Source organism: Zea mays, chromosome 8 (assembly GCF_902167145.1).
Source record: "Zea mays cultivar B73 chromosome 8, Zm-B73-REFERENCE-NAM-5.0, whole genome shotgun sequence".
In the NCBI taxonomy this organism is placed as follows: domain Eukaryota; kingdom Viridiplantae; phylum Streptophyta; class Magnoliopsida; order Poales; family Poaceae; genus Zea; species Zea mays.
This window is the reverse complement of record NC_050103.1, coordinates 73118612-73134721: the sequence shown is the minus strand read 5'-3', so window position 1 is coordinate 73134721 and position 16110 is coordinate 73118612. Positions and strand designations below refer to the sequence as shown.

The 16110-nt window shown below is 45.2% G+C and overlaps 1 long non-coding RNA gene across 1 annotated transcript; it reads right to left on the bottom strand.

Annotated features, from left to right (window-relative positions):
- Nucleotides 1–1595: 1595 nt before the first annotated feature.
- LOC103635346 (uncharacterized) lies at nucleotides 1596–2592 on the bottom strand. The gene is made up of 2 exons (XR_557312.2): nucleotides 2063–2592; nucleotides 1596–1992 (listed from the first exon to the last, which is right to left on the bottom strand). It is a non-coding gene; the product is annotated as an uncharacterized lncRNA (long non-coding RNA).
- Between the last annotated feature and the right edge of the window lie 13518 nt (nucleotides 2593–16110).

Genomic DNA, 16110 nt, shown 5'->3' with positions numbered 1-16110 from the left:
ACATACATAGACCTTGTTTAATTATTTAAACGTGTTCCAACAGAATTTGCGAGTAAAGTTTGTTTGGTGTTTATACCTTTCCCTCGTGATCTTCTAGACTACCTTCTTCATCGAGATAAGTAGAGATTGACATATCCTATTTTAACATGAACCATTCCTATATTTCAGTTACCAACTGTATTTCTATATGTGCGTGAAACATTGTGGATTCCACAATATTGTATAAAGCTTGGTTATATTGGGCACCAACTATATATGAAGCTAGTTTATCCATGTCAACTTATGTACAACTTTACATCCACAAGCTACATTTGCCTGAAAGAACCATGGAGTAAAAAAAGGAAGAGAGGCTTTGATTTCCTCTAAAGCATGCAACAACCAACATCTTATCTTCTAGCTATATGTCAACTGTATCAAAATTGTGGAACCATGTAACAAAATAACATAAACATAAGTAATCTTCTCATGTCAAAATAGATAAAGATCAAGCCTCAAATTAGTCTTGTGTGCTCACTTGCAGTGAAGTCAAAAGTCACAATATAAGTTAGAAAAAATCACATAAACACAGTCCATTTTTGCAATCACATTAAAAACAAAAGGCTAGATTGGAGGCATTAAAAGGGACATACTCATAATAGTACAATGGTACAGTAGCATAAATAATGTCATCTAAACTGACACGTACCTTTCTATACTTTTCACTCCTTGCGTGTAGGTGCAGAGATCCACCATGTTGGAAGCCTCGAACTTCAGCCTATTAATGGATTGCATCCATTCATTTTGGAGAAATTTAAATTTACTTAATAAAGTAACCTGAAATTTAATATTACATCACTTTTCAAAGTTCAGATATATAAGTCTATATCAAATTTATTGGATATAGAATGGAAAAATGATTTTATGTATCAGTAGAATTTGTTGGCTTACTCTTCTATAATAAAAAATGTAGCACATAAATATTTCTAACATCTTACTAATAATAGCATATAAATATTATTTTATATAAATCGAATTAGCTTAATTAATATATATATATTATTAGAATGTAATTCAATTTTAATGATCAAACAGGACGTAAAAGTTTCGGAAGCAGTTGGCAGTCCAATATTTACTTACTTCCTGATTCCCATAATATTCGAACGTGTGGCAGGCTCAGACCGCACTTTAAAAAAAAGAGATACTCTCTACGTCCCTATTCAACCCCTCGTAGGCTCGTAGCTAAATATAGATCACCAGACAAAAAACAAAATAAGGCACCTACTAAATTCTTAAAATTTAGGTGGACACTCAAATTCTCCCTCCGGCCTTTATATTTCTTGAGAAAGCCATCATGTCACGCAGCGCGCTCGTCGATGCAGTCAAGCAAGTTTCGGCTCCGTCTTCTCTCTACCGGTGGTGGCACTTGATGTCCTTTCTTTTGGCCGAGTAGTTTTGGCCTTGTGCAACTCTATGACGAGTAGGTCCTACTTATCAACCCTGAGTCAATGAATTCGAGGGCACTTTTGAAAGCCACTGTTAAAACAGAGACCACAAAATAGTTGAAACCTAGCCCTGTTTTAAGGAAATCCACATAACACAGAAGAGAACGTAACAGCTTAGAAAGCATCGACCATCCAAAAGCTCACATAACGGGAGGATGGAATAAACATGATAAACGAGTTCCATATTACGACATTATTATGGTTTGCATATTGTCAAAACTCAAAACACAAGACAATGGTAATCAGGCAGGTTGCGATACACACAAGTAATAGCATAAACAAAGATTTACAGGCTATGATCTCCTCAGCAGAGTGAGCCGAGATTGGCCATTAGCTCAACCAGTTGGGAGCATACAGCAGTCGATGCAGATTGTTCCAAGCACCGTGCTTACAAGAAATACCAGCCAAGGTCGGCTTGGTTCAGAAGAGCAACAGACGATTTCATGAGCCCAGGCATGACATCAATGACGTCCTTGACGTTCAGGGTGGATAGAGTTGTAGCAACAGCGAGCTGCAAGTTGCAACACCGAAGCAGTCCAGACAAGTTCAAGCACAAAAAGAGCAGGTATAAACATACGTACCTCCATGACAAATGGTGACCAATCATGAGAAAGGGAACTGCATGGCTGGGTCCAAGTAGTTGGCTGGATCATCTGTTGCGAGGACTCCATTATTGGGAGGAAAAACATCGAAAATGCTAGGCATTGTTGGCTCTGAAGGACCTGACAGATCATAATGTCCATTGTACTGAGCAAGAGGATGTTGCATATATTGATTGTCCTGAGCAGAAAATTCACTGGAGAAGCTTGGGTCAAGAGCAAGGAGATCGTTTAGTTCCATGTAATCATTAGCCGACAGTTCTCTGTCAGGTGGCAACATGAGGTAATCTGTAGTTTCCACATTGCTGGTGTTTAAGTTGTTATCCGCACCTCCTAACTCAACAAGCTCTGATAATTCATTGTAGAGGCCAAAAGAGTTGACTTCAAAAGCATGAGCCTCAGCTTCAGACATCGGAGGAAGACCAGAGCACTGTGAAAGACATCAAAGCTAAATAGTGAGCATCTGGAAAGGAATTTCTAATCTAAAGCAGAAGCATAAAAACAATGTGCTGTCAAGGAAACTTCTCGTTCTGAATTTCTAATCTAAAGCAGAAGCAATCCAGTATTTATTGTTGATCAGGAAGTCCCAAGCTTTACTTGGCAAAGTGAGTGATTTAGTTGATAAAGTTTGTACATACTTTGTACAAACTCTTTTTATTCCATGGTCTTCCTCCGATGTCTGAATCATAGAGTCTGTGGCATACATGTTTATTTACCAGATCTAGGAGGAAATTTAAGTTTGTGCATCCTAGTGGGTTTTTTCGAAACAACTGCATTCAAGTGGTTTGAAATCAGTAGTCTATGATTCTATTCCTACATCTTGAAAGGACACTGCCAAACAAATAATGTAAGAGGTTGCTTCAGTAGTCAATATCATTTCTAATTAAATTTACAGTGTATCCAAACTATCATGTTAAAACTTATCAAACCAACTACTACGGATAAAAGAAGTACAGACAAGATAAAGACTGCAACTTACCTGCAGCTTTGAAGATGCTACTTGCATAAAATAGTACACCGTTGATTCCACTAAGATTTTGCACTACAAGTAGGCCAATCCCTAGCTGCCAATTTAATAACTAATCACAATTATAAAACTATAGTTGTTTGCTTTCGCCGAAGAGGGGGCAGCACCGACCTTCGGATTACTCTGGAATCATCGTGAGTAGGAGAGAGGCCGCCCTTATCCATTGGCATGGAAGGGAGATGGGCACCAAGCCATGGGAGGGAGATGGATCTAGAAGCTTCGCGACGCCACCACCACCATTCACACCATCATCCTCGCTATAACTGGTGACCACCTGTGCCATGGCCGACCGGCGACCACGCTTCTTCCCCCGTGGCGTGACTGAAACATCGTCATCCTCCAGACCCACGTTGCTCTCCCCGTTGATAGCGACACGTCTAGAATTGATAAGTAGGAAGATAAAAAAGCTTTCTAAAGTTCACAAATTAATAAGTAGGAAGAAGTACGACACATCTAGAATTGATCAGATAGATGCAACTGGGATCCATGCTTGTGGTGTATCGTGTGCCTTCTTGTGCCTGCCTAGCTAGGACGGCAACTGCTCCATGGCCGGAGGTGATAGAGTATACTGCCAACAGAAGAGGAATTGCCTTACCTGCCCTAGATACACCAAAATAATGTACCAAAAAATTGGCTTCCTCAATCTGAAAAAGGTCAAAAATCACATGTGAACAATTCCAAACTCTTCTCCAAAATTATGTTGTATCTGAAGGCTATACACTTGTACAATAGCAGAAGCATGGCGACCACATTTTCCATTAACCACAATAATTTCATAGCACTGAAATAGGTACTGATTGGCAACCCACATGTCTCCACAAAGTGGGTTCTATCGCCTGACAGCTCATTTTCCAATCTCCTGTATTGTTGAAGCATGATGAGAAGATTTGACAATATCGAATGTGTTAAAAGAACGAGTGAATGATAAAAAGGAGACGACCTGTAAACAGGGCTTGTGCGAGCATCCATCCACACAATGGCATTACAAAGTGGATAGCTAGTGGATTTACTCCATATAACAATGGTTTCCCTATAATTTGTGATCCCAATGGCCTTCAAATTAGTAACGACATTTGTTTATCATCTCTGCCAACTGCCTGTTTAATACATACCTTAACAGTCTCTATAATCTCCATAGGATCATGCTCAACCCACAAACATAGAAAAATAAAATCAGAGACCAAGACAACCGCCATCGCTTTAAGCAGCAAGATGGGACTAAGATTACCAGCAACAATATTCGAGCCACATAGCATGAAACGACATGCCATCACGAGATTAGTGTTATGCACCAGAAATTATGTAAAGTTCAGCCCACATTCACATGCAGTCAGGGTCGAACCAACGAGTAGAAATGGAGAATCGAGGCCACAAAACAAGTAGCACGTTGCAGAACAAGATTCCAAGTTGTATGCTAAAAATCAATGGTGGCTAAGATCTCTCGCGAACCAACCAGTTCCCAGCACGGGAGTGTTGCCGAACCCACAACCACGGTCCCCAACCCCATCACACACCGCCGCTGCCCATACGGAGCAGCCAAGGGTACATAATCTGACGTGGTGGGGTGGTGATGGATTGAGTGGCCCCATTGATGCGCGCATCCGACAATGCCCACCGCTAGGGAGGCAGCCCAGCACCAACCACGGGGTTGTTCCTCATCGCCGGTGGCTCTAAAAGGAAGTGAACTGAAGTGGGATGGGGAGGAGGCCTACTGACGCGCGTGAGGAAGAAGGGTGTCGGTAGCTTGAGGGGAGGTGACTCCCGAAAACGAGGTTCACCATATCGTCGTCGTTGATGCTGCTGGCACGACGCCCAACGACAAGCGTCGCCCTCCCCGAGAACGGAGAGCACCCACCTCTTGGGAAGAGGAGACGGGAGCTCCACTCTGCGGGATCCACAAATGTGCGGGCTCCGTCGTCGGCAATGACGCTGCCTCTGTTCTCAGGGGGGGCAGACCTCCGGTGGCGGCACGACCGAGAGGTGCTGCGCCCGGGAGGGGCAAGGCGTGGATAGAGAGTACGACGGTGATGGGGAGTGCGATGTAGGGCACACCGCTAACGAGGTCGTAGGGGATCTGCAGATGGAAGGGGGCGATGACGATGGAAAGGGGCGGGCGCGGTAGCTGTGGATGGGAGGGCGAGGAGATACGGGCGCCGATGAAGGGGAGATACGGGGCGGGGCCGTACCTGGAAGGGCGTCGATGGAAGGGCGATGAGCGAGGGAGGCGGCGGGGGCCCTTCGGTGGGTAGTCCGTCGTCGATGGAAGGGCGCGGTGGCGGAGGATTTGGGGGCGAGCGAGGATTTCGGCGTCGGGCTGTGGATGCGTTGACGGCGGCTAAGCCCTAGCGCGGAGGGAGAGGTTTTCGGGAGCGGAGTGCGCGTAGGACACGGAGGTCGGGCGCTGCAGGATGCGGGGGCGGGCGGGGGCACGGTGGGTGTGGACGCCCTCCTTAGTGTCTTATAGAGTAGTAGAGATTTTCTATACCTACTTTTTACCTCCTATCAATTTTTCATCTACTAATAACGGGAAGTAGGCCCACGTGAACAGTGTTAAAGGGGGTGAGAGATGCACGACAGAATGAGGGGGAGAGAGAAGCTTGCTAGGGGGAACGGCAGCGTAGGGTGCCTGGTAGAGTCATCCGTTGAGCGGCTTGCGTGTGTACTGTAGCCGCTAAATGTGGCGTGTGGGAGCGGCAGCGGTAACCGTTGAAGACGGTCATGCGTCGGCGTCGACCCCACCCCAGTCGTCGTCCCGCCGCTGCCCGAGTTGCTGCTGCTAATTTGGCCCTCCGTGGTCGCTGGAGCACATGTGCCGCGGTTGCCCATGCCGCTGCTTGTGAGGATAAAAATAAAAGAAACTGGCTGTCCATTCTCAACTCTGGTTACCTCCCCACCAATCCAAGAAAGGAATACATACATACATGCTCCAGTCCTCCTATCCGATCCGAAGAGGACGAAGCTTGCTTGCTTCATCTGTCTAGTGAGCCAGACAAGATGAAACCTCCGAGACCCTCCCTTCTTTCAAATAAAAGAAAACGAACAAAGGAGGAGAAAATACGGTAGGTGTCGTGATGTAGGACGTGAGCCCTTTTTTTTCCTGACATCCGGATCGCCCCGAACCGTTGCGGGGTTCCAACGTGGTTGGTTCACGAGCCAGCATGCTTAACGAATCGCTTTCTGGCTCGCGCGAACGCACGCTGATCTATTTGCCGCCCCGGCCCCGTCCGTCCTAGTCCTTGTACAATGTTTTGGTGAGACGTCGGTTTCGGCGTCGATTCGCCGACCCGTCGTCACCCCCAAGGGGATTTTTTTTATTATATATATAAAAAACATGCTTTCAAAGCGTGCGTGCGTGAGATGAGACAGCGCAAATTCTCTAATGATCGACGGCGACGGCATGCCGTTCGTTTTGCAGAGTATGGCACTGTATCGCGTCCGAATTCTAGTCTATCTCTTCTGTGCATGTGAGCTGAAACGAGATATATTTCACGGAACCAACCTTACTTGTTAACTTTATCCCACCCACCACAAGATGAGGTTGCCACTGCAAGATCGGTGAGGCGTTTTCTCCGACAAGAAAGTCTCGCGACATCTTTTTTTTAAAAAAAAAACATTATTATTTCCGGCACATGCGTGGATGCCCTGGTGCCGGTGTGTGTGGCCAGCAGCTCCAGGAATGGATCGACCAACCTGCTATCTACGGCGACCAACAGAGTTTCCATTCCAACAGGAAACTTGTTGCAGATAATGCAGCACAGTTCCCAGCAGAGACTGAAGAGCAGCGCAGCAGAGATATATAGACCGCCGGAGCATCGATGCACCTCCCGATCGACATCGCATCGCCTACTAGCTGTCGACTGCGCGCGTGGTCGAGCCCGGCCGCTGTCCCTTCTTCCACTCCACCTGTGGCCGAATAGTATTCCATTTCTCATGCGCCGGCCGGTGTCGTCGTCATCGGTGACGGAACCGTCCGCGTGCGTAGGAAATCCAGGATTTCTCTGTACGTACATTACAAAAACAATAGATAGGCGGGCGGCGTCGACGTGAGGCATTGCTTGTCATCAGAATCCATAGACCGATCTGCGGATCTTCCTCTTGCCGCGAGAAGCCGGACGTCATTAGTACTTGACGTTCAGGTAGAGGTATACATGCGGGTGTGCAGGGCTAACCAGGCACGGACCCGACTTGACCCGGCGCACGAACAGTAACGAGGCTAGCCCGGCACGTGTACTAGGACGGAATATCATAATTCACATAATGAGCAACAACACTAATGTAATCTTCTTTGGCTTTACGAGACCAAATATCAAAAGTGAGTGCCACAGAAGATACTGAGGATTTTAAAGTTTCAATTAGACTCTCCATTTGTCCATTGTAATGTTTAATTAAATCTATAGCAATTGTTTGCCTAGAAGACCTAACAAACCTAGGGTTATGGGCACGGGTGATATACTCATAAAAAGCATCAGACTTAGCAAAACATAAAGGCAGATCTTCTCTAGCTATCAACCGACACATTTCAGTTCGTGCAACTGAAGCAGAATACTCCCAACGTTGCACAGACCCATCAGGATTGAATTTAAGGACTGACTGTACTATGCCAGCTCGATCATGCTCAATCTTAGCTTTACAATGTTCTTGGTGGCTAAGCAAGTGTCCAGTACCAGAGGAAAATCTAGCAGACAAGGTACTTTTGCGGTGTTTGCAAATGGAAGAGACCCTTACCTTCTTACCTTTGTCGTCTACACCGGTTACCTGAGAGCACCTAGAGGGGGGGTGAATAGGTGATCCTGTCAATTTCAAAACTTAAGCCACAAAAACTTGTTAACACTAGTACAGAGAAGTTCTATAGTGGCGGTTGTAAACCTATTTATAGTGGCGTTTTTCGTAACCGCCAGTGCTAGGGGCTAGTAGAAATCATCATTTTTACAGGCGGGTAACTGAGGACCGCCAGTGAAAATCGATTTTCACTGGCGGTCGGCGTAATAAAACCGCCAGTGCAAATCGTTTTTCACTGGCGGTCGACGTAATAAAACCGCCAGTGCAAATCGTTTCCAGGAAACATAAAACATATTTTAAAAATAGTTAAAAAAATTTATTTTTATTAGGCCCACCCCACCCGCCCGTCTCCGTCGAAGTCGCAATTCGCGGCATTTTTCGCGCGCTACGCGGTTGTTAGTATTCGAACCGTCGACCTCACCCTCGCGCGTACCCTTCCCTACCACTCCGTCTATGACATGTCTTGTGTCTAGTTTGTAGTTGTTTTCTCCACATATTACAACCATTTGAGTGTAAATTGCTTATTTGAGACCCTAAACGAATTCAAATAAAAAAGTTGTCAACTACAAAGATAAATAACTTTTGAAGTTCTACAACTTTTATTTTGACACTTTTTTCATCCGAGGTAGTTTGCAAAATTTGAATTTTAAATTTGACATACTTAGATTCAATTTTTGAGAACCGAAATGAGTTCAAACAAAAAAGTTGTCAACTACAAAGTTTCATAACTTTTAGAGATCTACAACTTTTATTTTGGTGGTTTTGTCATACGAGGCCGTTTGAAAAACTCGAAAAATTAAGGATAAAAATGATTTCTAGTGGCGGTTCCTTAAGAAAACCGCCACTAGAAATCGTATTTCTAGTGGCGGTTGCTTAAGAAAACCGCCACTACAAATCATGGATTTCTACTGGCGGTTTTCTTAAGGAACCGCCAGTAGAAATACGATTTCTAGTGGCGGTTTTCTTAAGGAACCGCCACTAGAAATAACACAGTCGGTGGATAACCGAAACCGCCAGTAAAAATATATCGTCCCCGCAGGCTTTGAGCCTTTTTGTACTAGTGTAAGTGTTAGCACAAGTATGGCCAAGTGGCTAGAGAGGAGTCAAAACACAATAACCACAAGAGATCGATCACAGAGATGACACGGTGGTTATCCCATGGTTCGGCCAAGTACAAAAACTTGCCTACTCCACGTTGTGGCGTCCCAATGGACGAGAGTTGCACTCAACTCCTCTCAAGTGATCCAATGATCAACTTGAATACCACGGTGTTCTTGCTTTTCTTTTCTCAATCCCGATTGCGAGGAATCTCCACAACTTGGAGTCTCTCGCCCTTACAGTTGAATTTCACAAAGAAGCACGGAGTAAGGGAGGAAAGCAACACACACAAATCCACAGCGAAATGCGCACACACACGGCCAAGAATCGAGCTCAAAGACTATCTCACAGTTTCTCACAAGAACAGAGCTCGAATCACTTAGAATCACAAACGGATGCGCAAAGACTGAGCGTGGATGATCAAGTATGCTCAAAGGTTGCTTCGTGTCCTCCTCCATGCGCCTAGGGGTCCCTTTTATAGCCCCAAGGCAGCTGGGAGCCGTTGAGAGCAAATCTGGAAGGCTGATCTTGCCTTCTGTCGTCGGGCGCACCGGACAGTCCGGTGCACACCGGTCAGTGTCCGGTGCCCGATTCCTTTCCTTAAATGGCGAAGCCGACCGTTGCAGATGCGGGAGCCGTTGGCGCACCGGACATGTCCGGTGCACACCGGACAATCCGGTGCCCCCTTCCGACCGTTGGCTTGGCCACGTGTCCCGCGCAGATCGCGCGGCCGACCGTTGGCTCACCGGACAGTCCGGTGCACACCGGACAGTCCGGTGAATTTTAGCCGTACGCCGTCGGCGAATTCCCGAGAGTGGCCACTTCGGCCGAGACAGCCTGGCGCACCGGACAGTGTCCGGTGCACCACCGGACACTGTCCGGTGCACCACCGGACAGTCCGGTGCCCCAGACCGAAACAGCCTCTTGGCTGTACACAGCCAAGTCTTCTCTTCTCTTCTTCTTTCTGTTTCTACCACTTAGACAAATATATTAGTACACAAAACCAATGTACTAAGACTTAGAAACATACCTTTGCTCTTGATTTGCACTTTGTTCATCCATTGCATAAATTCACATTTTAAGCACTTGAGTTGGCACTCAATCACCAAAATACTTAGAAATGGCCCAAGGGCACATTTCCCTTTCAATCTCCCCCTTTTTGGTGATTTATGCCAACACAACATAAAGCAACTAGAACAAGTGCAAAAACACTTCAAATAAAACTCAAATTGATTTTGATTCAATTTTGGCATATATGGATCATCCTTTGCCACCACTTGGTTTGTTTTTGCAAATCAAACTCAAATCTCTATCTCTATGTCAAACACACATGTTGAGGCATAAAGAGAGTCATTCCAAAAGAGATTGATCAAAGATTTCAAAAACTTCCCTTATTTCCCATAATTACAACTTCTCCCCACAAGAAGCCAACTTTTGACAAGAGACACAATAAAAGAGTTTTGCCAAAACAAAAAGCTCTATTCTACTATTTTCAAAATCTCTCAAGTGGTAGCTGATCCATTTATCGCTTTGGCCTTTATTTTCTCCCCCTTTGGCATCAAGAACCAAAACGGGATCAATCTTGGCCCTATAACCCCATTGCCTCACCAAAATCTTCAATTAAGAGTACAAAGGCAATAAGATCATAGAGATGAACTTGGAAGAAGTTACCCTCTTATCGGAGTGCAGTGGAAGTCTTTCATGGTCCAAGTCCACCTTTTCCCTTTCAATTCTCCTTCGAGACTAAATCAAGCAAACTCAAGCATATGGTTAGTCTCAAAGGGTCAAGTTGTAACACATCTCCCCCTAAACATGTGCATCACTTTGCAACGGACTTGTGAGGTCCAGGGAGTGTTTGTACAACTTGAGCACCACTATAAGCAACAAAATGCAGAATGAACCTGATCAAATGCATAAACACATGTATGCTACAATTCAATCCAAGTTCCGCGAATCTAAGACATTTAGCTCACTACGCAGCCTGCAAAAGGTCTTCTCATCTAGAGGCTTGGTAAAGATATCGGCTAGCTGGTTCTCGGTGCTAACATGAAACACTTCGATATCTCCCTTTTGCTGGTGGTCTCTCAAAAAGTGATGCCGGATGTCTATGTGCTTTGTGCGGCTGTGTTCAACAGGATTTTCCGCCATGCGGATAGCACTCTCATTATCACATAGGAGTGGGACTTTGCTCAGACTGTAGCCAAAGTCCCGGAGGGTTTGCCTCATCCAAAGTAGTTGCGCGCAACACTGTCCTGCGGCAACATACTCGGCCTCAGCGGTGGATAGGGCAACGGAGGTTTGTTTCTTAGAATTCCATGACACCAGGGACCTTCCTAAGAATTGGCACGTCCCCGATGTACTTTTCCTATCGACCTTACATCCAGCATAGTCGGAGTCTGAGTATCCAACCAAGTCAAAGGTAGACCCCTTTGGATACCAGAGCCCGAAGCAAGGCGTAGCAACTAAATATCTAAGAATTCGCTTCACCGCCACTAAGTGACATTCCTTAGGATCGGATTGAAATCTAGCACACATGCATACGCTAAGCATAATATCCGGTCTACTAGCACATAAATAAAGCAAAGAACCTATCATTGACCGGTATGCTTTTTGATCAACGGACTTACCTCCTTTGTTGAGATCTGTGTGTCCGTCGGTTCCCATCGGCGTCTTTGCGGGCTTGGCGTCCTTCATCCCAAACCTCTTTAGCAAGTCTTGTGTGTACTTCGTTTGGGAGATGAAGGTGCCGTCCTTGAGTTGCTTCACTTGGAACCCAAGGAAGTAGTTCAACTCGCCCATCATTGACATCTCAAATTTCTGCGTCATCACCCTGCTAAACTCTTCACAAGATTTTTGGTTAGTAGAACCAAATATTATGTCATCGACATAAATTTGGCACACAAACAAATCACCATTACATGTCTTTGTAAAAAGAGTTGGATCGGCTTTCCCAACCTTGAAAGCGTTAGCAATTAAGAAATCTCTAAGGCATTCATACCATGCTCTTGGGGCTTGCTTAAGTCCATAGAGCGCCTTAGAGAGCTTACACACATGGTCGGGGTACCGATCATCCTCGAAGCCAGGGGGTTGCTCCACGTACACCTCCTCCTTGATTGGCCCGTTGAGGAAAGCGCTCTTCACATCCATTTGGTACAACCTGAAAGAATGGTGAGCGGCATATGCTAGCAAGATTCGAATTGACTCTAGCCTAGCCACTGGAGCAAAAGTCTCCTCGAAATCCAAACCTGCGACTTGGGCATAACCTTTTGCCACAAGTCGAGCCTTGTTTCTCGTCACCACCCCGTGCTCGTTCTGTTTGTTGCGGAACACCCACTTGGTTCCCACAACATTTTGCTTCGGACGAGGCACCAGCGTCCAAACTTCATTTCTCTTGAAGTTGTTGAGCTCCTCCTGCATGGCCAGCACCCAGTCCGGATCTAGCAAGGCCTCCTCTACCCTGAAAGGCTCAATAGAAGAGACAAAGGAGTAATGCTCACAAAAATTAGCTAATCGAGAACGAGTAGTTACTCCCTTGCTAATGTCACCCAGAATTTGGTCGACGGGATGATCCCTTTGAATCATCGCTCGAACTTGGGTTGGAGGTGCCGGTTGCGCATCTTCCTCCATCACATGATCATCTTGTGCTCCCCCTTGATCACACGCCTCCTGTTGATGAACTTGTTCATCGTCTTGAGTTGGGGGTAGCACCATAGTTGAGGAAGATGGTTGATCTTGTTCATCTTGTTCCTGTGGCCGTACTTCTCCAATCGCCATGGTTCGTATAGCGGCCGTCGGAACATCTTCTTCATCTACATCATCACAATCAACAACTTGCTCTCTTGGAGAGCCATTAGTCTCATCAAATACAACGTCGCTAGAGACTTCAACCAAACCCGATGATTTGTTGAAGACTCTATACGCCTTTGTATTTGAGTCATAACCTAACAAAAACCCTTCTACAGCTTTGGGAGCAAATTTTGAATTTCTACCCTTCTTCACTAGAATGTAGCACTTGCTCCCAAATACACGAAAGTACGATACATTGGGTTTGTTACCGGTTAGAAGCTCATATGACGTCTTCTTGAGGAGGCGGTGAAGGTAGACCCTGTTGATGGCGTGGCAAGCCGTGTTCACGGCTTCCGACCAAAAACGCTCGGGGGTCTTGTACTCTCCAAGCATAGTCCTCGCCATGTCGATTAGCGTCCTGTTCTTCCTCTCTACCACACCATTTTGCTGTGGTGTGTAGGGAGCGGAGAACTCGTGCTTGATCCCTTCCTCCTCAAGGAACTCCTCCACTTGAAGGTTCTTGAATTCGGACCCGTTGTCGCTCCTTATCTTCTTCACCTTGAGCTCAAACTCATTTTGAGCTCTCCTGAGGAAGCGCTTGAGGGTCCCTTGGGTCTCAGACTTATCCTGCAAAAAGAACACCCAAGTGAAGCGGGAAAAGTCATCAACAATAACTAAACCATACTTACTCCCTCCTATGCTCAGATAGGCGACAGGTCCGAAGAGGTCCATATGTAGCAGCTCCAGGGGTCTTAAAGTGGTCATCACATTCTTGCCGTGATGCGCTCCTCCCACTTGTTTACCTGCTTGACAAGCTGCACAAGGTCTATCTTTTTCGAAATGCACGTTAGTCAAACCTATCACGTGTTCTCCCTTTAGAAGCTTGTGAAGGTTCTTCATCCCCACATGTGCTAAGCGGCGATGCCACAGCCAGCCCATGCTAGTCTTAGCTATTAAGCATGCATCTAGACCGGCCTCTTCTTTTACAAAATCAACTAAATAAAGTTTGCCGTCTAATACACCCTTAAAAGCTAATGAACCATCGCTTCTTCTAAAGACAGACACATCTACATTTGTAAATAGACAGTTATATCCCATATGACATAATTGACTAACAGATAGCAAATTATATCCTAGAGACTCTACTAAAAACACATTAGAGATAGAGTGCTCATTAGAAATTGCAATTTTACCTAACCCTTTTACCTTGCCTTGATTCCCATCACCGAATATGATTGAATCTTGGGAATCCTTATTCTTGACGTAGGAGGTGAACATCTTCTTCTCCCCCGTCATATGGTTTGTGCATCCGCTATCAATAATCCAGCTTGAACCCCCGGATGCATAAACCTGCAAGGCAAATTTAGGCTTGGGACTTAGGTACCCAACTCATGTTGGGTCCTACAAGGTTAGCACAAATATTCTTAGGGACCCAAATGCAAGTTTTATCTCCCTTGCATCTTGCCCCTAACTTCCTAGCAACAATTTTCTTATCCTTTCTACAAATAGCAAAGGAAGCATTTAGAGCACAATAAATTTCGGAAGGTTCATTCACTACTTTCCTAGGAGCATTATGAACTACATTTCTCCTAGGCATTTGGTGAATAACATTTCTTCTAAACACATTTCTACCATGCATAACATGAGAACTAGAAGCAGTCATAGCATAAGAGTCATAAGCATGTGAATCATTACTTCTAAAAGCATTTCTAGAGTATCTCCTATCATAGTACATGAAAGCATGATTCTTCTTAACACTATTAGCCATAGGAGCCTTCCCTTTCTCCTTGGTGGAGATAGGAGTCTTATGGCTTGTTAAGTTCTTGGCTTCCCTCTTGAAGCCAAGCCCATCCTTAATTGAGGGGTGTCTACCAATAGTGTAGGCATCCCTTGCAAATTTTAGTTTTTCAAATTCACTCTTGCTAGTCTTAAGTTGGGCATTAAGACTAGCTAATTCATCATTCAATTTTGAAATGGAAACTAAGTGTTCATTACAAGCATTAACATCAAAATCCTTACACCTAGTGCAAATTGTAATATTTTCAACACACGAGTTACTTGCTACTTCTAGTTTAGCAGTTAAAACATTAATTTCACCTTTTAAAGAAGAAATGGTTTCATTACAAGTAGAAAGTTCACAAGAAAGTATTCCATTTCTTTTAACTTCTAGAGCAAGTGAATTTTGTGCACTAACAAATTTATCATGTTCTTCATATAAAAGGTCTTCTTGTTTCTCTAAGATTCTATCCTTTTCATTTAAGGCATCAATCAACTCATTAATCTTAGCTATCTTAGTTCTATCCAATCCCTTGAATAGACTAGAGTAATCAATTTCATCCTCACTAGATTCATCATCACTAGAAGAATCATAAGTATTAGCATTACGAGTGATTACCTTCTTTTCCCTTGCCATGAGGCAAGTGTGATGCTCGTTGGGGAAGAGAGCCGATTTGTTGAAGGCAGTGGCAGCGAGTCCTTCGTCGTCGGAGTCGGACGAAGAGCAATCCGAATCCCACTCCTTTCCAAGGTGTGCTTCGCCTTTGGCCTTCTTGTAAGCCTTCTTGTTCTCTCTCTTCCCATTTTTCCCTTGCTCCTGGTCACTATCATTTTCGGGACAGTTAGCAATAAAATGACCAAGCTTACCGCATTTGAAGCATGATCGCTTTCCCTTGGTCTTGGCCTTGCTTGGCTGTCCCTTTCGACCTTTTAGCGCCGTCTTGAATCTCTTGATGATGAGAGCCATCTCTTCATCATTGAGCCCGGCCGCCTCAACTTGCGCCACCTTGCTAGGTAGCGACTCCTTGCTCCTTGTTGCCTTTAGAGCAATGGGTTGAGGCTCGTGGAGTGGACCGTTCAACGCGTCGTCGACGTACCTTGCCTCCTTGATCATCATCCGCCCGCTCACGAATTTTCCAAGTACTTCCTCGGGCGTCATCATCGTGTACCTGGGATTCTCACGAATATTGTTCACGAGATGAGGATCAAGAACGGTAAAGGACCTGAGCATTAGGCGGACGACGTCGTGGTCCGTCCAACGCGTGCTTCCGTAGCTCCTTATTTTGTTGATAAGGGTCTTGAGCCGGTTGTAAGTTTGAGTTGGCTCCTCTCCCCTTATCATGGCGAATCGTCCAAGCTCGCCCTCCACCAACTCCATCTTGGTGAGCATGGTGATGTCGTTCCCCTCGTGAGAGATCTTAAGGGTGTCCCATATCTGCTTGGCATTGTCCAAGCCGCTCACCTTATTGTACTCTTCCCTGCACAAAGATGCTAAGAGAACAGTAGTAGCTTGTGCATTTCTATGAATTTGTTCATTTATAAGCATAGGACTATCCGAGCTATC